General features: G+C 54.7%; 1 non-coding gene and 1 pseudogene across 1 annotated transcript; both read right to left on the bottom strand.

The window, feature by feature from the left end:
* Positions 1–15,544: 15,544 nt before the first annotated feature.
* On the bottom strand, positions 15,545–16,890 carry LOC149334124 (uncharacterized; annotated as a pseudogene).
* Positions 16,891–21,934: 5,044 nt separating this feature from the next.
* Positions 21,935–22,007, bottom strand: TRNAM-CAU (transfer RNA methionine (anticodon CAU)). Its single transcript has one exon. It is a non-coding gene; the product is annotated as a tRNA-Met (tRNA).
* Between the last annotated feature and the right edge of the window lie 5,154 nt (positions 22,008–27,161).

The raw sequence follows: 27,161 nt of genomic DNA, 5'->3' as shown, positions 1-27,161 counted from the left end.
CAGCAGCCTCTATAGGACATCATGGCCCCTCGCCAACAAATTAGAATCTGGCAGTGGAACTGCAGAGGCTTCCAGTCCAAAAGATGGAACCTGCAGGCATACATTCAAAAAAACATAACCACACCGGACGTAATCACGCTGCAGGAGGCAAGCGGCATGGTCAAATTAAATGGCTACGCCGCGTACACCCCGCTAGAAGTGCAAAAAGAGCACAAACCATCAACAGCCTCACGAGAGAGATCGCCGAGATCCGTAAGTTGCTGCAATGCAACAACGAGCCTCCACAGCGACTCACGCCAAGCACAAGCACGACCGACGAAACAACCATGAACACCCAGGAGACAGCCGTAGAGGAACCGGCACCTAAGAAGCGAGCCGTCGAGGCCACGCGCAAGCAAACAGAGAACAATCGAATCGACAACCCCGAGGCCAAATTCGAAGCGACGTTCACCAAACTCGAACAATTAATCACGGCGAACATCGCAGCAGTGACAGCAATGAAACAAACAATGGAGATCTACCAAGCCGAGAACACGAACAGATTCGCCTACATCGAAAGAACCCTACAGCCGATAGTGAGCCACCCGACGTTTGCGCCCCTCTTCGCGCAACACCCACCCAACTAGGGAACCGCGTACACACCAACGCAACCATGGCTGCCAACGCAACAACAGCAGCAGCCGTAACAGCGTGGCAGTGGAACTGTCGCGGCCTCGGAAGGAAGAAGGCAGTCATCCAACAGCACATCGCACATGCCGCGCGCAAACCAGACGTGATCCTATTACAAGAAACGCTCACCGACGCACCGTCCCTGCCCGGCTACAGAGTGCACAAGGGCCAGCCCGAAGGGAGAGGCCTGTGCACCCTGGTCAGGAAAGGAATCACGTTCGTTGAGCACGAGCTGCAAAGCAATATCAAGATCGAGCACACACTCACCGAAATCATCCCGGGCAAGAAGAGAAAAGGAAGCATTTTTCTGCTCAACATATACAGCAACCCATCGCAGAGAAAACAGAGATTCAAAACAATACTACACAGAGCTAGCACCGCGGCAGGCCGCAACACGCTAATCGTCTGCGGCGACTTCAACGCGATGAACCCAGCCTGGGGCTACACCAAGTACACAGCAAAGGGCCGCGACCTGTACCAAGACGCCATGGAACTCGACTTCACCCTCATCACGGACCCGACGCACCCGACGAGAATCGGTAACTCTGTGTCCCGGGACACCACTCCGGACCTCACGTTCGTCAAGAACGACGTCCGGGGCGCGATCACCTGGCGAAACACGGGAACCGACCTCGGCAGCGACCACACCATCGTGGAAATCAGCATACCGGAACACAACGACACCAGCATCAAAACACACAGATGGGTAGACTGGGATGCCTTCCGAGACGCCAGAAGCCAGAAGACAGACGCTGACGGCGAGATCGAAGACATAGAGACGTGGACGGCCGAAATCACCAAGAGCGTACGCGACGCGACCAAAGAAATTGAAACGGACGCTGCGATTGATAAAGTAGACAGCCGGCTGGCGCATCTCATCGAAGCCAAGCAGTCGATACTCAGTCGCTGGAAGAACCAACGGCTCAACCGCAGACTCAGAAAGAAGGTGGCGGAGGTCAACCGAGCGATCGAGGAGCACTGCCGCGCTCTATGCACGCAACAGTGGAACGAGATCTGCAACGCGGCAGACGGGCAGATGCATAGCGGGAAGACGTGGAACCTGCTGCGGCACCTGCTCGACGAAACCAAGACCAAGTCGCACCAAAGGGATAGACTCGCCAAGCTCATACATCGGGCTGTCTCGGTACTGGGTGCTGATGCAGTCACCAGGCGCATCAATGACAAATACCTGCCCACTACGCCCACCGAACAACACGCGCCGTACGGCGGCCTACCCAACGCGAAGCTCGATCGTGACATCGACGTCGAGGAGGTCCACGCGGCCCTGCACGCCCTCAACAGCCGGTCGGCAGCTGGCCCGGACCTCGTCACGAACAAGGCGCTCAAGAACCTCGACGACGGCTCGATTGAGAACCTCGCAAAATACTTCAACAAGTGCTGGAGAGTGGCCGCGCTACCAAAGCAGTGGAAGACAGCCAAGACTATCCTGATACCCAAGCCGGGGAAGCCACCGGACACGGACAGCCTTCGGCCCATCTCGCTCACGTCCTGCGTGGGCAAGGTGCTGGAGCACGTCCTGCTCAACAGGTGGCAAGACTACCTGGAACGAGAGGGGCTGTATCCGGCCACGGTGATCGGCTTTAGACAGCACCTCAGCACGCAGGACGCGATGCTGCAGCTCAAATACCAAATCATAGACAATGGCGGCAGCGCCCGCGACAACAAGGCAATCCTGGGTCTCGACCTAAAGAGCGCCTTTGATAATGTGAAACACTCGGCGATTCTGTCCCAAGTCTCTAAGCTCAACATGGGCGAAAGATCCTACAACTACATCAAGGACTTCCTCACGGACAGGACCGCCCAGCTACGAGCAGGCGACCTACAAACGCAAGAGAAGAAGCTCGGGAGCACCGGCACACCGCAGGGATCGGTCATTTCGCCGATGCTGTTCAACCTGGTAATGATCGGAGTGGCCGAGAAGCTCGCGGACATCGAAGACGTCAGGCACACCATCTACGCGGACGATATCACACTGTGGGTGACCGGCGGCAGTGACGCCCACATCGAGGGCGCTCTGCAAGCAGCCGTCGACGCGATAGAAGACCACCTGGAAGGCACCGGCTTGATATGTTCGCCGAGCAAATCGGAGCTCCTCATACTCCCACCAACCAACAATGGCAGATGCAAGACCAGACAACGCGAATGCGAAAAAATCAGAATCGTAACCAAATCCGGCAACGTGATCCCCGAGGTCAGCAAAATCAGGATCCTAGGCATGGTCATCGAAAAGCATGGAAGAAACGGCGAAACCATCGCCCGTCTCACGGCAAAAGCGGCCAACGCTATGCGACTCCTCAAAAGAGTCACTTCCCGGAAGGCTGGCATGAGAGAGGAGAGCCTAATCAGGCTCGTCCAATCCTTCATCATCAGCCACGTCGCGTACGTTGCAGCCTACCATAGATGGCTGCAACACGAACGCAACAAAATTAACGTAATCATCAGGAGAGCGTACAAGGCGGCGCTGGGCCTGTTCGAGTCCACGAGCACGACCCGCCTCTTACAACTCGGGATCCACAACACGCTCGAAGAAATAGCCGAAGCGCAACGGACCTCTCAACTGGAGCGGCTGTCCACGACCAAAGCCGGGAGGAAGATACTGGACGACCTGGGAATAGGACACTCGAACGACGCGCAGACGAAGCTCCCCGTCCCCGAAGAGGTCCGACGCCAGACCAGAATCGACCCCATACCCAAGAACATGAACCCCGAGTATAACAAGGAAAGAAGAGCGGCGAGGGCCAAGGCTCTCATCGACCTGCACGCCAACGACGAGCACGCGCGGTACGTGGACGCGGCCGAATACCAACGGAACGCCTTCGCAGCGGTCGTCATACAGGCGTCGACCGGCGCCACGAGGACGGCAGCGAGCGTGAGAGACGCCGGAGCGGAACAAGCGGAGGAGGTGGCCATCGCCCTGGCCATTGCCGACGCAGACTGCTACACGGTGCTGAGTGACTCGAGACAGGCGGTGCGAAACTTCGCCAAAGGCCAAGTCTGCAGGGAGGCCGAGCGCGTACTACGAGCGACTAAACTGCAAGACAGAAGAGTAAGAATCAAGTGGTTTCCGGCGCACGCGGGCGACGTGTCGGAACGCAGTGCGAACCACAATGAGACGGCACATGCAGCGGCGCGAGCGCTAACCAACCGCGCCCCGGCAACACACCGTCCGACGTGGTTCGGAGCCAAGGACCGCATGACCGACTACAGCGAAATCACGAAGGCCTACCGCCTGGCTCGCAGGACTCTCCCACCCCCGCACCCGAGGCTGAGTCGAGCGGAGGCGGTACTACTGAGACAGCTCCAGACCGGATCGCTACCGAGCCCGATACTGATGCATCGCATGTACCCCGAGACCTACCCGACCGATACGTGTAGAGTCTGCCGGAGGGAGCCGGCAGATCACACGCACATCCTGTGGGACTGCATAAAAAATCCAAAGCAAGCAAGATCAGGAACAATCCCGCCGCGGCTGGAGGCAGCCGCGAAGAGCAACGACCATGACCAACAGCTATGGGCCGTCCAGCAGGTCCTCGGGGCGCTCGAAAGGCAAGGATCCAGCGAGCCGGCAACGGCGAGCGGAGACCCGCGCCGAGTAACGGCAGCCTCGTAGACGACGTAGGCCCTCGTCGGGGCGCGCGAGCGTCCAACTGCAGGCACAAATAAAGTTTACTCCAATCCAATCCAATCCACAAACCCAAGTCGTTCACGGCCACGCTAGTGCAAAGAAATCTAACGGCAACGCAACACGCACTCGAAAACACAAGCGAGGACTACGTGATGTTAGAAATAATCCCAAACAGAAAAGGGGACAACAGTCTCTTTATTCTGAATATATACAACTCACCGAAAAACCGGGGCACAGGGCTGGCGGACCTATTACGTAAAGCCATTAGACTATCTTATAAGAAGGGATTAGTAATCACGAGGGACTTCAACGCCCCGCATCCGGCATGGGAATATCGGACGGCCTCCCCTAAGGGAAACAAACTATGGACAGAAATCCAAAACTTATGGCTCACGCTACTAAACAACCCTCAAGACCCCACAAGGATAGGCAATAGCGTCAGCGTAGACGCGTCCCCAGACTTGACGCTAGGCAAAGACCTCGAGGGTGAAAGATGGTCAAACACAGGACACACCTTGGGTAGCGATCACTACATCATAGAGATTGAAACACAAACCAGGCCGATGAAGGGGAAGCTGCGCGAAACGAAGCTGACAGACTGGTACACCCTCCGAAAAGTCCGGTACAGAACCGCTCCGAGGGAGATATCGGATCTAAATCAATGGGTTGAGACACTCAAAAGAAACGTAAACAGTCACACTAGACAGACCCCAACCACCGAACATGACATCACAGACTCGAGGCTGGCCCACATGTGGGAAGCCCAAGAGAGCCTCTTGAAGAGGTGGAAAAAACAGAAACACAATAGAAGGCTAAAGAAGAGAATATCGACACTCGAAAAACAGATAGAAGACTACACAAACGAGCTTCAGCGTCAACACTGGGGACAAATTTGCGATGAAATGAATGGAAAGCTAGGATGCAAGAACACGTGGCATCTTCTTCGCCACTTACTAGACCCAGGACAAACAAAGTCGGCGGCACAAGGGCAGCTTAAACGATTGATTCACAAATACCAGGGAACAGCCGCGGACCTAATAGAGGAACTGAAGAGCAGGTACCTTAACACAGACAAAGGGGGTTCGTCTCCAGCTTACCAAGGAGCAGAGAACACACAGCTAGATGAGGACAGCTCGATAGCGGAGGTATGGAGAGCAATGAGTCAACTAAGAACCACGTCGGCAGCGGGGGCAGATGGGGTAACCAACAAAATGCTAAGGAACCTAGATCTAGTCTCGGTCACGGCAGTCAAAGATTACCTAAATGAGATATGGAAACGAGGTAGTCTACCTTCACAATGGAAACATGCCAAAGTAATCTTTATTCCAAAACCCGGGAAGAAACTTGAAGTGGGAAACCTCAGGCCGATATCGCTAACGTCCTGCCTGGGGAAGCTGATGGAACATGTCATATTAAACAGACTCCAGGAATACGCAGAGGAAAGGGAGGTATTTCCTGAAACGATGCTAGGCTTCAGGAGCAAGTTGTCCACGCAGGATGTCATGCTCCAGGTCAAAGCAGACATCATAGACCCGCCGAACAAAGGGGGCGCCAAAACTATACTGGGCCTAGACCTACATAAAGCCTTCGATAACGTCAAACACGAGGTCATACTAACTAATCTGGTGGAGATTGCCCCTGGAAAGCGGACCTACGATTACGTCAGGGACTTTCTAACCGGCAGAACCGCAGAAATAAATCTAGGAGACATCCAGTCAGAAACTATTAAGCTGGGAGACAAGGGAACTCCGCAGGGCTCAGTGCTCTCTCCTTTCTTATTGAACCTGGCGTTGAAGAACCTACCGCCGCTATTGAAGGCTGTCGAAGGTATAAACCATACGCTATATGCGGATGACATAACAATATGGACGCATACAGGAAACGATGGGGAAATAGAACAAAATCTCCAACACGCGATCGATATTGTCCAGGATTACGCGGAATGGGCAGGACTGAAATGATCGCCAAGCAAATCCGAACTTCTGGTGATCCAGGGGACTAGGAAACGCGATACCAACGCAGGAGACATTCACGTACTGGTAAATGAGACTCCGGTAGCCAGAGTTGACAAAATCAGGGTCCTAGGACTTATAATACAGGACAATAGAAAGAACACAGAGACAATAAACAGGCTTAAGTCCACAATTAACATGACAACCAGGCTCATAAGGCGAATAGCTAACAAAAGACGGGGAGTCAAAGAGAAAGATCTCTGCCGAATGGTTCAGGCTGTCGTGATAAGCAGAATAGTTTACGCCGTTCCCTACCTCAAGCTAGGGCTGGCGGAACAGAACAAAATAGATGGGATCATAAGGCAGGCATATAAAGCAGCACTGGGGCTGCCCCACTGCACTCCTACGGAAAGACTTCTTAAACTGGGGATCTACAACACCACCACGCAACTATGCGAGGCACATATATTTGCGCAATTAAGGAGGCTTGCGACCTCACCCCCGGGGAGAAAGATCCTGAGCAACCTAGGATTACATGATAGAATTCCGGAAAGAAACGCGCAGGCAAAATTACAGACCAAAGTTAGAAAATTACTCACTATTAAACCACTTCCAAAAAACATGCACCCTGCTTTTCACGAAGGCAGGAGGAGAGCCAGAGCAAAGGCCCTTGAAGCCAAGCTTGAAGGCTCGGAATACACAACCTATGTAGACGCGGCGGAATACGAAGGAGGCGACTCCTTTGTGGTCGTGGCCGTGAACGACTCGGGTGAAACATTAACGGCCGGTTCGGTCAAAACAAAAAACTCAGGGACAGCGGAGGAGGCGGCTATCGCCATGGCAATGGCCAGCACCAAAGCAGTCACCATAATTAGCGACTCCAAGGTGGCTATCAACAATTTTGCGCGGGGTATGATCTCCCAGGAGGCAGAACGAATCCTAAGAGATAAAGACTGGGACCAAAGAGAGGTGGAACTAATATGGGTGCCGGGACACTCGGGTAACAGGGGAAACGAGTTGGCTCACAGTATAGCTCGAGGTTATGTCAGCCGAGCAGTGAGCCGGGATGAGTCCCCAAATTTCACGAGAGATGCATTCATATCATTTCACGAATACACCAATCAGTTTAAACTGGAAAGGAGGATCTATCCGCCACCAGACAAAAAGCTCGACATAAGCCAGGAGGTAACGTGGCGTCGGCTCCAGACGCGAGCCTTCTTTGGCCCGTCGAGACTAGCACACATGTATCCAACACAATACAACGCTACTTGCAAACAATGCGGCGAGATAGCCGGATATGACCACATTTTATGGAGCTGCAAAAAGGCGCCGCCACCGGCGGACCTACTACCAGTCCCTTCTCTAGAGCGGTGGGAGGCTATACTGGCCAGCTCAGACCCGTTGACGCAAGTCCGGGCCACTGAGTGGGCTCACAAGGTCGCCAAGAGCCATGGGCTCGAAGCCACCTAGTATAATGCCCACTAGGGCTCAGTGCTGACAATAAACGTTTTCCAATCCAAATCACAGCTGTTGTGACGTCATATCACGTGGTGCGCCGATGTAGGCCAAGTGGTAGCTACGCGGCCGCGCGCGGCGCAGCAAGGAAGAGCTCAGTTGTGCGGCTAGCATGCTTCGCATAAAAACAGCCATTCTTAACTTCGCCCGCGGACGCGTCCATCCCCCCGCGTGCAGATATTGAGAATGTGCACCCTAAATTCCGAAAGGCGTATTGAGCTCGTGTGGGTGCCGGCTCACTCTGGGGCTCCACCTAGTATTGTTAGGGGAAAGGGCCAATAGGGCCTACCCCAATCACCTCTCTGTAAATATTTATTGCATTATAAATGTTTTTCACCACCACCTGGCAATCCTGGAAATGAAGCCGCCGATAACATAGCCCGAGGACTTATTTGCCGGGAAAATGGCGACCCCAGCCGGGATTTCTCGAGGGAGCGGGCTGTTGTGAACGTGAATTTCTAACACCGGAATGCTCCCAAGGATGGCGTCCAGGCCTGCGTCTCAACGAGCCTGCGCGTCGTCTTTGTGGAGAGTGTTGCGCGTTCGGCCGGTGAGCTACATAGACGCTCCCCAAGGACGGCCTCCAAGCCTTGCAGGCCAATCAACCACCAGGACTCTCCTGATTGGACGAAGAGGGGCGGGAGTCTGTGCCGACTCTATTTAAGGGCTCCCGTCTCCTTTGTCTGTGTCATTTCCAGTTGTGTTACATCGTGCCGTGTATCGTGGCGCCAGCGTGGCGTCGCGTCTCTACAGGGCAGACCGCAGCGAGCCATGTTCCCCCTGCTCCAGCGGGTTCGGGCGCGCCTCTTCCAACAGGCGTGCCTGGACCGAGTGATGCTCCCCGAGGAAGAGTTCCTTCGCCGTTGGAGCACTCGCTTCATCGCCGTCGACAGGGGCCGCGTGACCGTACGGCTCCTGCCTTATTGAGTGTGTGCAGTGCGCGGTGTTGCGCGTTTCTTATTTAGTTAGGGAGCGTGCTTCCCCCGCGGCATCCGGACATTATGGACACTGTGGAGATTATTACGTGCAGTGAATGACTTTTGTTTGCAGGGCGACAGGAGTCGCCGTCGTGTCTTGAGTGATCGCTTTTCCGTAATCGAGCGACACTAGTCGCGAACTGTACTCTTGTATTTTTTGAGGGACTGTGGTTCCTTATCGTGTAACCATGGGGTCCAATAAAATTCTCTTTAGATATTCTCGCTGCTTGTAAATATGTGAATACATATACCTTTTTTTTCACGGTGCTCCTTATCAACCCCCCGTCTCTTCATTGATCCGGCCGGTCGGCGACAGCGGACCCGCGTCCCGACGACATCTGAGAACCCGCGTCTCAACAGGGCACACACGTTCTGAGAACTGACTCAACAAGCACGCCTTGCCCGTCGACTCTACCCCCCTCCCCACCCCCGCCTATCCCACTCTCAACAAATCTTCTGGAGGCGACAAAAGACCCGAACTCTTTCTACCCCTCAGCTTCTATCATACTTCCTCCATGTTTCCCAGAGTGCACACTCTGCGGAGAATCGCACGTCACCCTGGACCACATCCTCTTCAGCTGCCCTGCCCATCCTCCCCCGCAGGGACAGCCCGCCATCGGTACATGGGAGGAATGGGAGGCCCTCCTTGCGTCGCAGGACCCGGACACGCAACTTCGCTGTGTGAACCGGGGTGCCAGTGCCATGGCCCTACGTGGCCTGGACACATACGCGTAATGTGAGGGCTGTGCGGTGGCCCTGAGACCTTGCACGGTCCAAACTCGCTTGCGTGATGAAGTTTTCCATCCATCCATCCATTTTGCGTTCCGCCTCCATCGAAACGAGGCCGCCGTGGTCGGAGCTGGCGCCGGCGGTGGGAGCGGAAGGGGAGACCGCGTCGATGGACGCCGCTTTTAGGGCATGGCCCTGCGCTCGGCGAGCTACCGCGGCAGCGAGCGCGGCGCTCTTGAAGCTTGCCGCTGTTGTCTCACCCACGCTCTGGGGTGAACGGTGGTCCACGTCATCGCTTCCGGGACATATCCCTGGCTGGTGGCTTCTTGGAAGGCCAAATTATCGCAGAGTAGGGGCTCCGCCACGGGGCGTTGGCGCCGCTGTTAGGCCTAGCGATGCCGCCCAGCGTGGTAGAAACTTCGCTTTGCCAGGATTTGTAATAGGGGATCTCACCTCGGACAAAAAGTTATCCGCTAATCCCCTGTGACTTCCGGCGCACGGTGGTGCAGGTCTTGCTGGCCCAGGGTGGAAAAAACCCGCGGCTCCAGCCGAGAATCGGCAGAGCCGATGTGCACCTGCTGAACGCTCGGCTCGCGTCCCGGAACACTCTCAAAGGTCAGGCGGCGGAGTCGCGACAGCACACGGTTCGGTTGGAGAAATCGAGGCCAGCCTGCAGCACGCGGCGGCTATTGGGGACGATTATGCACACCGCTGCGGCCTTGAGTGCTCCACGAGCAAATCGGAATTCGTTCACATACGTCCCAATCCAAGTTGCAGAACCAAAATTGCCCTCTCCCTGCTTAGTGGCCCGATACCTGAACACGATGAAATCAGAGTATTGGGACTCTACATACAAAGGAACCGCAAGACTGGCACCACGCTGAAGAAGCTCCGCAAAGTGGGGGATCAGGTGGGCCGTATGGTCCGCCGGGTATCAAACAAACGAGGGGGGTTGCGATGCAAAGACGCCCTGTGGCTCGCCAGTGCATTCGTAACCAGCCGAATCCTTTATTCGGCACCGTACCTCCACCTGCGCAAATGCGATGAGAACGCTCTCGAAGTGATTCTCCGCAAAATCTATAAGGGAGCTCTCGAGCTCCCAATTGCAAATTCCAACCAACGTCTCCTCGGCCTGGGAAGGACGAACACCTTTGGGGAGCTGCGCGAGGCTCATTTCAGCAATCAATAGTTGCGGCTAAGCAAAACACGTGCGGGTAGCCGCCTACTGACCCGCCTCCACATCAATTACACAACCCAAGAGGAGAAGCGGATATCCATGCCCGAGGCCTGGCGCTTCGCACTGCAGGTTCACCACCTCCCCAATAACATGACAATGGATGTCCATGATGGCCGTCGCCTCGCGCGAGCGGAGGCCATTTCCGAGCAGTATGGTGCTCGACCAGGGGTATCTTACACGGACGCGGCTGGTCCACACCATGGGGGTTGGTACACGGCTGCCGTTGTCCACCAAAACAACCCAGTTCAGGGCCTCACCTTCCGTGCCCCCAACATTACATTCGCGGAGGAAGTTGCTATCGCACTTGCAGCCGCGGATCCAGGGTCCCGAGTCATTATCACCGACTCAAGGGGAGCTTGCCGCAATTTTGAACAGGGAAAAATTTCAGATCGTGCCTTCCAAATTTTACACAGATGTGAGTACCGGGATTTCCCAACCCGGCGCACCATCATCTGGGCCCCAGCACATGCGGGGATAGAGGGAAATAATGTAGCGGACGCTACCGCCCGCGCTCTTAACCACCGGGCATCGCCTCTCTCGCCGCCTGATCCGGTTACTGATTTTAATCCGGCTGTTACTTTTCGGGAGTGAGTGAATGAAAACTTTATTAGCTCTAGATTCGGTTGTATTCGGCGGTATTGAGATGGCTTCGTCCATCTTGCTCAAAGGTCGGTTGCCCTTAGTCCAGGGCTCCGCTGGATGCTGCTGCCAGTTTTGTTCGCCGAATGAGACCTTCTTGGTCGACCCGGCGATCGCTGGAGAGCACTCCCTCCCATTGTTCCGCACTCGGGTTTGTTATCACTGGTGCCACGCTTATTCTCTGGCATGCCCACGTTATGTGGTACAGCGTGGGGGGTTCTTGGCACCAAGGGCATTTGTCATTGAATTGTGTTGGATACATTTTGTTGAGTACGTGTAGGTTCGGGTAGGAGCCCGTCTGTAGCTGCCTCCACGCGACAGAGTCCTCTCTGCTAAGGGAGTTGTCCGGTGGTGGATACCGCTTTCTGCAGCCTTTGTAATAATTTAGAATCGCCGAATAATCTTGGGGTACAGGTTCGTTCCCCTCGAGGTCGCCTACGTTGGATGCTCGGTAATAAGTGTACCCTCGAGCTATCCTGTCGGCCTCTTGGTTCCCTGTTACTTCCGCGTGTCCCGGCGTCCATACTATCGTATGCCTGATTGGTTCTTCGTTTGTTTGTCGTTGTGTTATGTGGCCCCCAGAGCGGAGTATGCGGAGCGCTCTGTGCCCTATTCTGCCGCATAGGTAGTTGCGGCATGCTGTTTGTGAGTCTGTAAGGATTTTTAGAGACCGTTTAGATCGATAGCCCTCCGCTGCCGCTAGAGCGACGGCCGCTTCCTCAGCCTCGACTATCGTACAGTCTTGTAGTGATGCACTGGTGATCTCGCGTAGGGTCGAGTCAATCACCGTTGTTACCGCATTGCTGTTGTGCTGCCCCGCTGTTCTGGTGTATGTGGCTGCGTCCACGTATACCGTCGTTTCTTGGGGTGCTAATGTCTTTTGTAGGTATTCAGCCCTTGCCTCTCTGCATGCTTTGTGTAGGCTAGGATCCATGTTCCTGGGTATTGGCTTTACTTTTAGTGTGTTGCAATATTCGTCCGGGATTGTTTCTGTCCTCTGTATCTCTTGAATTTCATCGGCGCGGCCCAGTTTCCTTAGGAGCTCCCTGCCAGATGGGCTCTGTTGTAGTCTGCGCAGTTGAGAGACTAGTTGTGCCTCTCTCAATTCATCGAAAGTGTTGTGTAGTCCTAGGGCTAGGAGCTTTTCAGTTGAAGTGCTGTGAGGAAGGTGGAGTGTGGTTTTGTAGGCTTTGCGTAGAATCACGTCCGCCTGTTGTACCTCACTCTTGATGGGATTGTAGTAGGGGAGGCTGTATGTCACTCGGCTGACTACTAGGCTTCTGACCAACTTGAGTGTGTCCTCCTCTCGCATGCCATGACGTCTGTGTGAGATGCGCGTGATCATGCGGGCCACTTGTAGAGTGGATGCTTTGAGTAGGGCGAGGGTGTGAGTGCAGCGTTGGTTTGACTGTATCCACATCCCCAAGAATCTGATGAGTGTTTTTTCCGGTATCGATTTCCCCTCGAGGTAGACGTTCAACTTTAAGTCGTCGCTAGTGGCGACTGTGCGATTTTGTTTTCCTCTCCAAACTCTTAGGAGCTCTGATTTCTCGGTGGAGCATGCTAGCCCTCTTGCTCTAACGTAGTTCTCTACGCAGGTGGCTGCCCTTTGTAATTTCTCTTCTTTCTCTCCGAGCGAGCCTGTGTTGACCCAGATGGTGATCTCGTCGGCATACATGGCATGGTGTATGCCGTCGATTGCTTCTAACTGTTTTGCCAAGCCAATCATGGCTAGGTTGAAGAGCGTAGGGGAGATGACCGATCCTTGAGGTGTTCCTTTATTTGGAGTAAGGAATTTGTCTGATCTGAGCTCCCCCAGGCCAATCGTTGCCGTTCTGTTTGAGAGGAAGGCTTTGACGTAGCCGTAGATTCTCCTCCCGCAATTCAGGTCGTTCATGCCCGTAAGGATAGCCTCGTGACTTACATTGTCAAAAGCCCCCTTGATGTCCAATACCATTATTATGTTTTCTCCGCTCTTGGGGACGTTCCCAAGTACTTCTTCTTTGATTTGAAGTAGTACATCTTGGGTCGATAGTTTTGCTCTGAAACCGAACATGCTGTGGGGATACAGTTCCTTGTCCTCCATGCACTGTTGTAGTCTCAGCGTCACCACTCGTTCGTAGTTTTCCTAGGCACGATGTGAGCGAGATCGGTCTGAGGTTCTCAATTTGTAGTTTCTTGCCCGGTTTAGGAATCATGACAACCTCCGCATGCTTCCACTCCTCGGGGACGGTCTCCGCTTCCCAGTGTTTGGTGAGAAAGTCGGTTAATTCTGATCGGACGAGAACCGGCGTATTCAACATGGTATGGCCTCTCGGTTAATTCTGCGACTAGCTCATCACTGAGGTTGCGGATGAGTGCGTTATTGATCTTGTCTGCACCCGCGGCCGTGTTTCTGGTTGTGTTTCGAATCGCTGCGTAGACCTCTTCTCGCGTGATGGGTCTGTCCAGGGTGTCGTTTTCACTTCCCCGATAGCGCTCTGCTTAAGCTGCTGGGTGTGTGTCCCCAAAGCACTTAACGCGTACTTTTTCCAGGAGTGCTGAATCTGGGCCCTCGAACTGGTGGATTAACCGGTAGATGGCTTTGTTGTTTTCTGCCTTGGTTTTTGTTGGATCTATGAGAGCCTTGAGTATATGCCACGTCCTCGATGTGCTCAAAGTTCCGTTGAGGGAGTCACTGAATTGTTGCCAGTTTTGCCTTGCCAATTGCGCCGCGTACTCCTCTGCTTTCGCTGTGACTTCTGCGATCTTAAGTTTTAGTTTTCTGTTGTACTTTTGTTTCTTCCACCTCTTGGTGAGCCCGCGTCTAGCTTCCCATAGCTTGAGCAGCCTGGCGTCCACCTCCGGTGTCTGCGTCGTTCGCGCGATTTCTTTAGTGTACTTGCGCTTTTTTCTTTCAGCATGTTTCCCCACTCTTCTATCGATTGGATCCCGTTCGCGGCGAGATTCCCGTCGCATGCCTCTCGAAAAGCGCTCCAATCCGTAATTTTTGCCGATCCCAGCTGGCGCTTTAGCCTGTCTGAGGTTACTTGCGTTTTAAGTATGTAGTGGTCACTGCCCAGATTTTCTAACAGGTTCTCCCACACTGCCTGTTCCGCTCCCCGTATGAATGTGAGGTCGGGGCAGGTGTCGGTACTGACGCTGTTTCCAATTCTGGTTGGAGTGTCTGAGTCTGTGAGGAGGTTGCAGTCAGTGTTTTCTGCTGCCGCTGCTAGTGCTTTACCTTTTCGGTTAGCTGTTTGGTATCCCCAGCTTTTGTCCATGGCATTGAAGTCTCCTAGTATGATTAGCGTGTTGTTTTTTGCTAGTTTGCGTGCGCCATGGAAAAGTTCGTCAAATTTTGCTTTCCTCTGTTTTGGAGGACTGTATGCGTTCACAATGAAGATGCTGCCCCTCTTTATTTTCTTCTTTGGTATAATTTCTAGTATCACGTGTTCTACGTCGGTGTCGGCAATCTTGTCATGGTTTATGGCGATCAGCGCCTTACTGACTAGGTTGCCGTTCTTCCTTTCTTTTGAGTCTCGTAGCACGTATATCCTGCGAGTGTTGGCGTAGTGCCCGTCTCTTGAAGCTCTATGATGTCGGACGGTGCTTGTTGTGTATGAATGTGTTGTTGGAGGAGGCCCTGCTTCTTGCGGTAGCCTCTGCAGTTCCATTGCCATATGTCTAGGGTTTCTTGGTTGCCTAAGGTTTTGTTGGCCATATTTAAGCTTCAGTGTTGTTTGTGGCCGAGTTGGCGAGGGCTGCCAGCGCGGGGTGGTGGTAGGCCTTTTCTCTAATGTTATCGGCGAATTTCTGCTTGCGGATGCTACTCCGGAGTTCTGTGACTTGTAGTTGCACTTGCTGCATCATCTGCTGCATCATTTGCTGGATTTCTGCTGTAAATTTAGTGAGATCCTCGTTGCCTGTTTGCGACGGGGCTTGGATTGCTAATGTTTGTGGCTGCGGAGGGCTGTTCGACTTAAGGTCTCGTACTGCCTTCGTGAGCTCTGCTATTTGGCGCTCTAGCTCTGTCTGCCTAGCGCGTGATAGTTCTAATTCGCGTCGTCTCAGCGCTGTTTTCTCCGCGTCCTCCTGTCTAGGTTGTTCGCGGTTGCTGTTTGTGTTTGTGTTCTGTTTTTCTGTTTGTTAGTTATCCCTCCCGAGTGCGGAGCAAACCAGGGGTTTTCGGCTCCCCAGCTCACCTTGCCGCCGCCGCTCTTTCGGGTCTGCTTCTGCTGTGCTGCTGGCTCCCTCCCTTGATGGCCGGGGGTGGCAGGGGCGGAAAGGACCGTGACCGGCTCCGCGAACAGCTCCGTGACGCCCGGGATCTCGAGCGGCTCTGGGAGGACTCCCCATCCGAGCTGAACCACCTCGGTTTCTCGCCACGGTCGTTCCGGCTGCGGCGTCTGCTCTCGCGTCCGCCGCCGTTGTTGCCGCTGTTGGCCTTGCCTCGCGGCTCCCTGGCTTTCTTTAGTCGGTCTTGACACTCCCTCGATCCGGTAGCGTGGTCGCCTCCGCAGATCAGGCATCTCGGGGTACACTGGTGGTCTTTTGGCGGGTTTTGCATCCCGCACTGTTTGCAAGCCTTGGCGTCCGGTGTGGGGCACACGTCGGAGCGGTGACCTGGTTGGCAGCAAACGTAGCAGATTTGTCTTGTTGGCCGGTACGGATAGCACTTGTACTCGGCTCCGCAGTAGATGACATGTTTCGGTGTGATGGGTCCGTCAAAAGTGATGACAGCTGTCTTGGTCTTGCCTAGTCTTCGAGCGCTGTGGATGGTAACACCCTGCGTGCGCGTCCACAAATCGGCTTTCAGTTCCTCCGGTGTCGCTCCGGGGTCAACTCCGTGTATCACGCCACGCCGGGTGTCTTCCGGTGCGGCCACGTAAGCATTCACGTCGTATGAGCGTCCTTCGATCTTGAGGCTAGTGATGCGTCTCGCGACCTGGGCGGCCTCTTCATTCGGCGTGCTCACGATTATAATATTGGATCCTGTACGGAGCCTGGTGATCTTCCTTCGAACTTGTTGTTGCATGCCGCGGCTACGGCCCGGGCTACTTGGAATTGCTGGAGCGACTTGACGACAAGTCCCTTCGGTCGCAAAATAATCTTGAAATCGTCCCTGGGGAGCGGGGGCAACCTTCGCCTGGGCTGCCGTTGCGTTCCTTTCCCGTCTTTTTTCAGTGAGACGGCAGCTGGCGCGCCAGCTGTCGGCGTAGAGGCCGGGGATTCCCCTCCGAGGTCACCTTGAGCGGCCGGGGAAATTGCGGCGTTTGCGGCGGCGTTACGTCCGTTTTTTCTCTGTCGCTTTTTTTGGCGTTTGGTCAGGGCCAATTCCCAATTTGCCTCGTCTTCTTTTTGGGTGTCTTGCTGCTCCTGCATGGCGGAGTCCTCGATTCCCCCGCCTGCCGAAATCTCGGAGTCGGAGATGTCGAGGTAGGCGTCGTCCATCTCTTGTGCATCTAACAAATTCTGGGCTATTCTTCTCGTTGATGGCTGAAAATCTGGGCATTCTGCGGTACGGGAGGCGGTTCCAGGCTGCATCGCTGTCGCTGAGCGGGCCTGGCTGCCCGCGAACGCCCGTAGTCGTGCTAAGCCTAAGGAGGCTTAGCAGCGAGGGTTTCCCGCCAAATAGTCTCCCGAGCCACGCGGGGCTTCAAAGTCCGGTAAAACTGCCAAAAATGGTCCTACCGTCTTGAAACCGGTGTCCGGGTGATCCAGCTTGTGAGGTCTTTCAAATCCAACCAAAAGTTGGTGGCCCAGTGGGTCGAGATAGTCCGTGGGGGTTGAAATCTGCGGATCCCATGCGACGCACGTCCGCACTCGAACGACCCTGTCCGCAAAAACCACTTTTCGGGAGATCTCTCTCCTGTATCAAACCGCTCACGGCCGATACCCACCCCCCTGTAAAGGCCTCAAGAAGGCAGAAGAGCGTTGGCTTCTTTGCCTCTACACCAACACGGTACTGTGCCCGGCAGTGCTCAAACATTTCGATTCGGCCTTTACGGGCGAGCGTCCACACTGGGGAAGTGTTTGCGGACACGTATCACATGGTGTGGGCATGCCCTGCCAATCCTGCTCTCCCGCCCCACCCCCACCCCACCCGAGAGGACTGGGAGGCTGCCCTGCTCGGCTGCTCAACTCTCCATTACCAACGAGCCCTAGTACAAGAGCCCGGGCCGCCGCGGAGGCCACTGAGGTCCCGGACTATCCTAGTGATTGTGAGGGCCGGGCCATTCAGGCATGGTCCAAGCAATACCTCTCTTGTACATTGCATAATATTTTTTTTACACCACCACCTTTTGATCATTCCAAACCATCGAGCTGGCATGGCGGAGTGGTTACCGTGCTCATCTCGCACTCCGGAGACCCTGGTTCGATTCCCCAACACGACCAATATCCTATTCTGTTTTATTTATTTATCTGGTCTGACAAGAAAGGTTCATTAGGTTAATTGCCTAATTAACTAAACACAGTCCCACTTATTTGGAGCATCACTATACCATCCCTTTAATTGGTTGCATGGTTACTAGCCAAAGCAGGAATCGCGCCGCGTTTGAAATTCGCGCACTGTGACGTCACGACCATTTCGACCAACTGAAAAGCGTGACATTTCTGTCTCCTGCTTACAACGACGAGGCAATAAAGGCTTCCGCCCTAATACATCACACTATTTTGGAATATACACTAACGAGACATCAAGACGTCGCCAGAGCATGCATATTCCTGTGTTGCGTTCTCGTAAGAATTGTTTCAAGTAAATCTTTTTAACTCAAGCTATTTTTAAGAATGGAACATGCTGCCTGATTCCATTATCAAAATGATTCCCTCGATGCCTTTCTAGAATGCCTGAATTCATAATTGAACCGTAATACGCCAATATAATAGCTCTGTTCTGGACGTACGTTTTCTGATTTACTGTTTGATTTTGTGCCTTTATGCCCAGTACTTTCTCTAGTGTTTTGCGTCGGATGTCATAGTTGTGAAATGTACCTCGTTTTGAATGTGCATTTATTGAGGCGAAAGCCTTTAATGGCCCATACTGTTGTGACCAAGACGTGTTAGCAAATTTGCCCGCGTTTCAGACTGGCCAAAATGGTCGTGACGTCACTACGCGCGAATTTTTGACGGGTGTCCACCGAAATATGTGAGACAGTTAGTGCGCAATCTCTTTTCCTCAAATACAATTTTCGGCTGGTGTCCACCGATATATGTGTGACAGTAACTGCGTAATTTCCTTTCCTGAAATACAATTTTCATTTTCTTCATTACGGCCCCTCTTTCTCTTTCTTATTTCACTCCACTTCCTAACTTCCTGTACAGTGCGGTTCAGGTGTCGACCGAGATGACAGAGAATTACAACTCCATTTCCTTTCCCCAAAAACCGTTGCGTTCAAAGAGCAACGCATCGCTCAACCAAACCTCCCCTGCGGGGCAGGGACGCGCTACGGCTCGCCCATGCCTTCGTGACCAGCCGGATCCTCTACGCCGTGCCGTACCTACGCACCACCAAACAGCAAGACGAGCGCATTGACGCCATCATCAGGAAGGCAACAAAGCGAGCACTGGACCTCCCGGTGGCTACCTCCAACGCCAAACTGGCCGTGCTGCGGCCACGCAGTACGTGCCCCCTCAAGACGGCCTTCCAGCAAGGTGAGCTCGGCGCTGCCATTTCGCAACTCATCGGTAGGCAGCACATGAAAGGCGTTGGGAGTGGTAAACTCCTATCAGGAGTTGGAGGAGGCCCACCTCGTGAACCAATATGCGCGGCTATCGCAGACGGTTCCTGGGCGCCGCCTGCTACACCGCTTACACATCCAACAAACATGCATACCAGAGGGTACGGAGAACAGCCCGGTGCTGTGGCGCCACATGCTCTTGGTCGCTCCGCTCCCGCGTAACATGGACATGGCTTCACATGAAGGCAGACGGCAAGCGCGGGTTCGCACGCTTGAGAGGCAATATGGCTATAAAGAGGGCGTCTACTACGTGGACATCACAGGGCCGTCGCCCACGGGATTCTTCACGGCTGCCGTAGTCCACCGGGGAATGAATGTCGATGGGCTATCTTTTCGGGCCCCAAATTCAACACGAGCGGAGGAAGGCGCAATAGCTCTCGCTGCCGCCGATCCGAAATCGAGAACAGTTATCACAGACTCTCGCCGGGCCTGTGAACATTATCTTGCAGGCGAAATATCCCCTCTTGCCTCCCAAATTCTAAGACGCGCTCCGGCCGATCCAACTCGCACAAAAGTGATCTGGGCTCCTGGCCACTAGGGTCTACGAGGCAATGAGGCCGCTGATGCGGCCGCCCGAGCGCTCACACACCGAGCTCCTCATCCTAGCTCTCCTGGCTCAGAAGCTCATAAACCGCTTCTGCGGATCCGCGAAATCCTAATTCATTATTGCGACAGCCACCGTCTCTACCCAGTACCTGCCAAGGGGCTGAGTAAGGCGGAGGAGCGAACTCTGCGGCGCCTGCAGACAGGAACTCTTCTCTGTCCTCCCATAGCAAAACACTTCGATCCGAACACAGATGGGCGCTGCCCGATGAGCGGCTCCTTCTCCGCCTCTTCACCAGTACATTGCTGTGCCTGGCAGCCCTAAAACATTTCGATCCCTCCTTTAGCGGCAACTGCCCGCACTGTAGTGCGGTGTCTTCGGACACCTATCACATGGTGTGGGCCTGCCCTTCCAACCCGGCCATTCCCCCTATCCCCAACCCAACCCGGGAGGACTGGGAGGCGACCCTGCTCGGCTGCCACGACTTACAGGCCCAACAAGCCTTAGTCGGGCGCGCCCGGGCGGCGGCTACCGCCACTGGGGTCCCAAACTAGGGACCTCCACCTAGTGTTTGTAAGGATCGGTCCCTTACGGGCTGATCCAAACACCTCCTCTCCGTTCTGAATAAATGTTTTCACCACCACCACCACCCGCACTGTGGAGAGACCTGCGATATCTTTCACATGGTGTGGGCATGTACTCAGAATCCTCACCTTCCCCCTTCCCCCACCCCCACCCGAGAGGCATGGGAGACTGCCCTCCTCAACTGCTACACACTGGAGTCCCAAAGGGCTCTAGTAAAGCGGGCGCGAGACGGGGCCTCGTCGTGCGGTGTCCCGGACTAAGGATACCGACCATGTAGCAGTGTTTTTTGACCCTCAAACTCTCTTTGCATATTAAAGTTTTTCACCACCACCACCCCTACTTCCTTCCCGTACTTGGTTCATCAATAAAGTTTTTACCTACCTACCTACCTACCTACCTCCGAACGGGTGATGGCGTTGCGTGAACCCCCTGGCAGCGCTACAACACGCTGTCGCGTTCCACTCCTAAAGGCAAACATTAAGCGTCGGTTTGGTTTATTGGTTTATTGTGGTTTAACGTCCCAAAGCAACTCAGGCTATGAGGGACGCCGTAGTGAAGGGCTCTAGAAATTTCGACCACCTGGGGTTCTTTAACGTGCACTGACATCGCACAGTACACGGGCCTCTAGAATTTTGCATCCATCGAAATTCAGCCGCCGCGGCCGGGATCGAACCCGCGTCTTTCGGGTCAGCAGCCGAGCGCCGTAACCACTGAGCCACCGCGGCGGGATTATTAAGCGTCATTAATTGGCAGTTAATTAATGCACCAACAGAATGTGAAGTGAACAGACGCGTAGCAGAATGCAGCACTCAGGCTTTCGCCTTTCACCACTTTAGCCGCTAAAGTTCCTCATAATTTTTCAGTTTTCCACTCGTGTAGTAGCCAGCAAAGGCTGACAGTATGAATGAATGAATGAATGAATGCTCCAAATATTGTGACGCCACCGAACCTAGTGGCTGTTCTCAGATACACGACTAGACGGCGACGTCGAATGTGTTAGTGCACGTTTGCCAGTCGACTCTGAAGTCGTTTCAATTCAGTGCCGGCGCACATCGAGACGGAATCTGACGGTAAAAATTGTTTGTAATCTGTTATTAACGCTACGCACTGGTGTTTCGAGCTCATATCATTACTAAGCCCGTAGGCCTCTCTCAAGGCAAAAAAAACGGACACCCCAAAATTTTGTCTGCAAGCTTTCAATGGGTGTGTTAATGTACCGTAACCGGATGGCGTTATTACCATGGTCAGGTAGGTGGTGGTGGTGAAAACATTTATTCGGAAGGGACAGGAGGTGTTTGGATCAGCCCGTAAGGGACCGACCCCAGTTTGGGACCCCAGTGGCGGTAGCCGCCGCCCGGGCGCGCCCGACGAAGGCAACCACCGAGCTAACTACCCTGAACATATGAATGCGAATTCGGCAAGGTGACTTTGCCACGGCGGCCTATTTCAGACAACATATTTTGCTGCCAATCGAGAAACTTCACATACTGCAGCAACAGTTTTGAGAGCTGATTGGTGCATAATTAAAGCAGCGCGATGAGAATGAACAGACGCAGATGTCGACAGGAGGGGCGCTAAACTTCAAGGGTACACTGCCCCATAAAACTGAACCTTGCCGGCCCTAACTTTCAAAGAACAGGTTTGTACAGAGAGAGGGCAATATTTGTATGAAATGCTTACTTAGCGGAAAAAAAGGCGCATTAAAAGAAATCACTCCGCCTGTCCCGGGTGAGGATCGAACTCACGACCTTCAGATTATGAGACTGACGCGCTGCCTACTGCGCTACCGAGGCGGATGAAAACCGGTTTTTTGCTGAATGCATTTATGACTTCTCAAACACAAATAGAAAGTGTTCTGCAATCTTTTTTAGAGTGATAGCTCTAATAGATATTGGTCTCCAGGATGTGCATAAGTTTGACCTTGGTGTGACATTGAAAAGCCTTAGTCTCAGGCTACCCCGAAATTTGACCTTGGACGATTTGAACCAAAATCGATGTCAAGCCATAACTGAGCGTACCCGACACGGTGGCGGTTTACAAATTAGGCCCGGGCCACCGCCGAAATTTGACCTTTGCCGATTCGGGCCAAAATTGATGTCCAACCATGACTACACGTGCACGACACGGTGGCGATTTCCAAATTAGGCACGAGCCACCCCCGAAAATTGACCTTGGACGATTTGGACCATCATCGATTTCAAGCCATAACTGAACGTGCCCGACACGATGGCGATTTCCAAATCAGGCCCCGGCCACCCCCGAAATTTGATCTTGGCCGATTTGGCCCAAAATCGATGTCCAACCATAACCAAACGGGCGCGACACAATGGCGATTTCCAAGTTAGGCCTCGGCCACCTCCGATATTTGACCTTGGACGATTTGGACCAAAATTGATGTCTAACCATAACCGAACGTGCGCGACACAATGGCGATTTCCAAATTAGGCCTCGGCCACCCCCGATATTTGACCTTGGCCGATTTGGACCAAAATTGATGTCTAACCATAACCGAACGTGCGCGACACAATGGCGATTTCCAAGTTAGGCCTCGCCCACACCCCAAATTTGACCTTGGCCGATTTGGCCCAAAATCGATGTCCAACCATAATTGAGCGTGCCCGACACGATGGCGATTTCCAAGTTAGGCCTCGGCCACCCCCGACATATGACCTTGGCCGATTTGGCACAAAATTGTGTCCAACCATAACTAAACGTGCGCGACACAATGGCGATTTCCAAATTAGGCCTCGGCCACCTCCGATATTTGACCTTCGCCGATTTGGACCAAAATCGATGTCTAACCATAACCGAACGTGCGCGACACAATGGCGATTTCCAAGTTAGGCCCCGGCCACACCCCAAATTTGGCCTTGGCCGATTTGGCCCAAAATCGATGTCTAATAAATAATTGAGCGTGCCCGACACGATGGCGACGAATTTGGCCAAAGCCATTGCCAAAATTTGGCGTTGGTCGTGGCCTAGTGGCCACGACCAACGCCAAAGAAGACTGACGAACTCAACGAGGACTTCTGGTTGGGCCTTCTCGGTTATCGCTCGACTCCACTAGCCGAAGGCCGCTCCCCTGGAGAGCTTCTTCAAGGCAGAAAATTACGCACTCGGCTACCAGACTTCGTGTCATGCTCCAGTCAACAGACGTCCCGGCGCCAACCACGCCAGCAAATGCCCTCCAAAGGAAAAAACCTGCCCGAACTCAAGAAAGATGCAGTTGTAAGAGTACGAGGGGATGCATGGGACTGCAAGGCTCGAGTCATGGGCCTGGTGGCTCCAAGGTCCTATCGCGTGCTTACAGAGGACAACAGAATGCTTCGACGCAACCGACAACATCTTCTGGCCACACGTGAGCCATTCCAAAGCGAGTTAACGGAAGATGACTCTGATAGCGAAGACCTTTCCCAGGAAAACGCGGAAGCGTCACAGTCTCCAACACAGCCCACGCAAGCCCAGGAAAATTCGGGAGCATCGCTGTCTACAACACAGCCCACGCAATTTATGCCAAGGCGATCCACCCGACAGAAGAGATTGAAGAGAAGTTTATTGGACCCTTAAACAAAAAGGGACGTCCGTCCCTCTGCAAAACAAAGGTACATTACAGCGACTGACGTCGCCCGGTGCAAACATACACACGCGGGGAACTTAAGTGTCCAAGAACACAACATGCCTAAGAAAGTTCAAGAGTCCGAACACGCGGGGGAAGCACGCTGGATTTAAAAACCGCGCACAAAAGCCCGCGCACAATCATCGCGCACAAGTGACGCGCACAAACTAAAGCGCTAACAACGCGCACAAACTCTGTGCACAAATATCGCGCACAAAACGTCGCGCACAAATCACGCGCACAAATCACGTGCACAAACCTCGCGCACGAACATAACGCGCGAACACAACGCGCAAACACAACGCGCAAACACAACGCGCAAACACAACGCGCAAACACAACGCGCGAACACAACGCGCGAACACAACGCGCGAACACAACGCGCGAACACCATGCGCGAACACAATGCGCGTACAGAACGCGCGAACAGAACGCGCACCACACGGGCACGCCACATTTAATACGGCAGGAGCCGTACCGACACACGGCCCCTGCCTGCGACGATGAAACGGGTGGACCAGCGCCGAAGGAACTGGTGCTCCTCCAGCGACACGAGGTCCACGCAGGCTTGGGCCAACATGCGTGCACGTACCCGCTGTAAAATGGGGTACATGGCTCTCTGTGGTCGTCCCTGCAGAGCCGCCACACCTCTCTGGCGCCACAGCACGAATGCCCCGACGCAAAGAAGTATGCGTGTGAATGGGTCGCGAAACCTCGAGTTGGGGCCCAGGGAACATTCTCGACATCAGGACCCAAAATGTCCTGGCAACAGAACACTCAAAGAGTGCATGCGGCAAGGTTTCGACAAGGCCACACTGCGGACATCGGCCGGAGGGGGCCACGCCCCAAGCCGCCAGGCGGTCTGCCGTACGCAGGGCCCGCCAGCCCCGCAGCCAGCCAAAGTCTCGCACGTCTGCGGGAAGGGATGACGACGTCAGGTCCCGCCATCGCACCTCTCTGCTAAGCGCCAATTTCTCCTGTGGGGCTTCTTGTATGGCCAGGAGCTCGCATACCCGAGAGGCGGGGGTTGAGAAAAGCTCCACCTCTGGCAGCGCTGCGGTGAGGGACCTGAGCGTCTGGCAGACTCGCTGAAAAAACCGAGGCTGCTGGAAGGCTGTCGGGCCGACATTCTGCTCGGGAAAGAAAAGCGTGCGCGACGTACCGAGCAGGTATGACAGCAGCGCCCTGCCCGGGTAGCCGGCCTGGTTAGCCATGTCGCTGGTTGCCCGCAAAGCGAGCACGTTGCAGAATGTGGGCAGGTGGGGAATGCTGAATCCCCCCATATTAGTAGGAAGCCGGAGGAGCGCGCGCGCTACAGACTCCGACTTGCCTGCCCAAAAGAACGAGCCACATAAAGTGGTCAGACGGCGCGTGAAGGTGCGGGGTGGGTGGGCGACGCGTGCGACGTAGTACAGTGGGGCTACAGAGGCTAGTGGGGCGCACACCGACGCGCGGATGATAAATGCGCGCTCCGTGAGGGAGAGACGGAATCGCGCCGCCACTGACAACCGTTTCTCGGCGGTCTCTCTCAGCCGGGTCCACGTCTCGCGAGCTGGCTCACCGGACGCGAGGAAATAAACCCCTAAAACCTTCACGGCCGAAACCCACTGCACGTCGCGCAACAGGTCTGAGGAGAACGCGCCAAAGCGCAGCGCTCTACTCTTGCCCCTGTTCAGCAGGGCGCCGGACAGCTCGCTGTACACTTCAAACAGCCGCACAAACGCTACGTAGCTGTCCTCGTCCCGCAAGAACAGGGACACGTCGTCGGCGTATGCCGAGACCTTCACCTGGCCGTGGACTGGCAGCGGGAAACCGCGCACGGACGGACTCGCGGCGATGCGACGCAGCAGTGGGTCGAGACAAAGAACAAAAAACATGGGCGACAAAGGGCAGCCCTGCCTAATGCCTCTGGAAATACAAAAAGGAGCGCTGATCGCTCCGTTGACGGACAGGCGGGCCGTAAGCCCCGAGTAGAGGAGCCCGACTCTGGCTACGAAGGCTGCTGGAAAGCCAAAAGCCTCGAGCACACCCAGCAGGTACCGGTGCTCGATACGGTCAAAAGCTTTCGACTGGTCAAGCGAGACAAAGCAGCCCGAGATCCCCGCTCTCGAGGTGAATGTGAACAAGTCACGAGTAAGTGCGAGAGCGGAAAACACCGAACGGCCGGGCACGCTACACGTTTGCGCTGGGCTGACCACCGAGGGCAGAATCGCGCTCAGCCTGTTCGCCAGCAGTGACGCCACGATCTTGTAGTCTGCGTTGAGCAGAGTGATCGGACGCCACGCCTGCGGGTCAGATGGGCACCCGCCCAGCTTCAGGATGAGCGTGACTCGGCTCTGTCTGAATGACTCTGGTCGAGCTCCGTCCGTCAGAAAGCTGTTGACCATTTCGAGCAGAGGACCCTCTAACACGTCGTATAGCTTCGCGTAGAAGCTGACGGGGATACCGTCAGGTCCGGGGGCCGAGGCGGCATTCATTCCCGCTACTGTGGCGCGGAGCTCATCTGGCGTCGCCGGCGCGCAGAGCTGCTGCGAGAGCTCGTCCTCGACTGCGGGGAGACCCTGGCAAAAATCGCGGAGTGCGTCGCGGAACGCGGGGTCGCCCACTCGCTCAACACTGGATGTGAAAAGTTCGGACACGTGACGTGTAAGGACCTCGCGTATCTCCGCGATGCTGCTGCTCGTGGCCCCGTTGGGCAGCGCGATCTCCGCAATGAATGCGGGCGCATCCTCATCGAGGGCGCCTGCGCGTACTTGCCGCAAAACCGATGCATTGGCTGCGGGCCTACCCTGAACGAGGGCTCGGCTGGCAGCGCGCGACGACTGCCGCAACAGCGTCTCGTAACGAGCCTTCAATAAATTATAGTAGTCGCGCATAGCAAACGTAAGCGGCGCGCCTCTCTTTACTATGCGGATGCGAGCCAGCGTCTGGTTAAGTTCGCGGGTGATGCGCGCTCTTCGCTGGCGGCCTTCCGCGATAAGGAGTGCGCGCCACTCGCCCTTCCGCTCGTCCCACGGCACTGATAAGTTAGCGCGCGCGCCCGGGGCACCCAGCGCACGCTGCAACGGCGTGAGACTCGACCAATCTGTCAGTAGGCTGGCATCCATTCGCCACAAGTCTGCTCGTGGGGCGCACCCGCCGAAATCCAGCACTACTGACAGCGGTCGATGGTCGGTGATGCGCGGAGTGCCCGCGGGAAACGCGAGCACCTCGCATGAAGCTACATATGGCGCAAGAACGGGCGGGAGCAAAAACTTGTCGAGCCGACTGGCCGACCTCCCTCTCTCCCATGTGGCTCCGAAGTTGTCGCCATGCGACAAGACCCACGCGT

This window comes from Amblyomma mixtum, chromosome 8, assembly GCF_055824585.1.
Source record: "Amblyomma mixtum isolate Tamu chromosome 8, ASM5582458v1, whole genome shotgun sequence".
In the NCBI taxonomy this organism is placed as follows: domain Eukaryota; kingdom Metazoa; phylum Arthropoda; class Arachnida; order Ixodida; family Ixodidae; genus Amblyomma; species Amblyomma mixtum.
The sequence above is the reverse complement of the archived record's forward strand: the minus strand, read 5'-3'. Positions and strand labels throughout refer to the sequence as shown.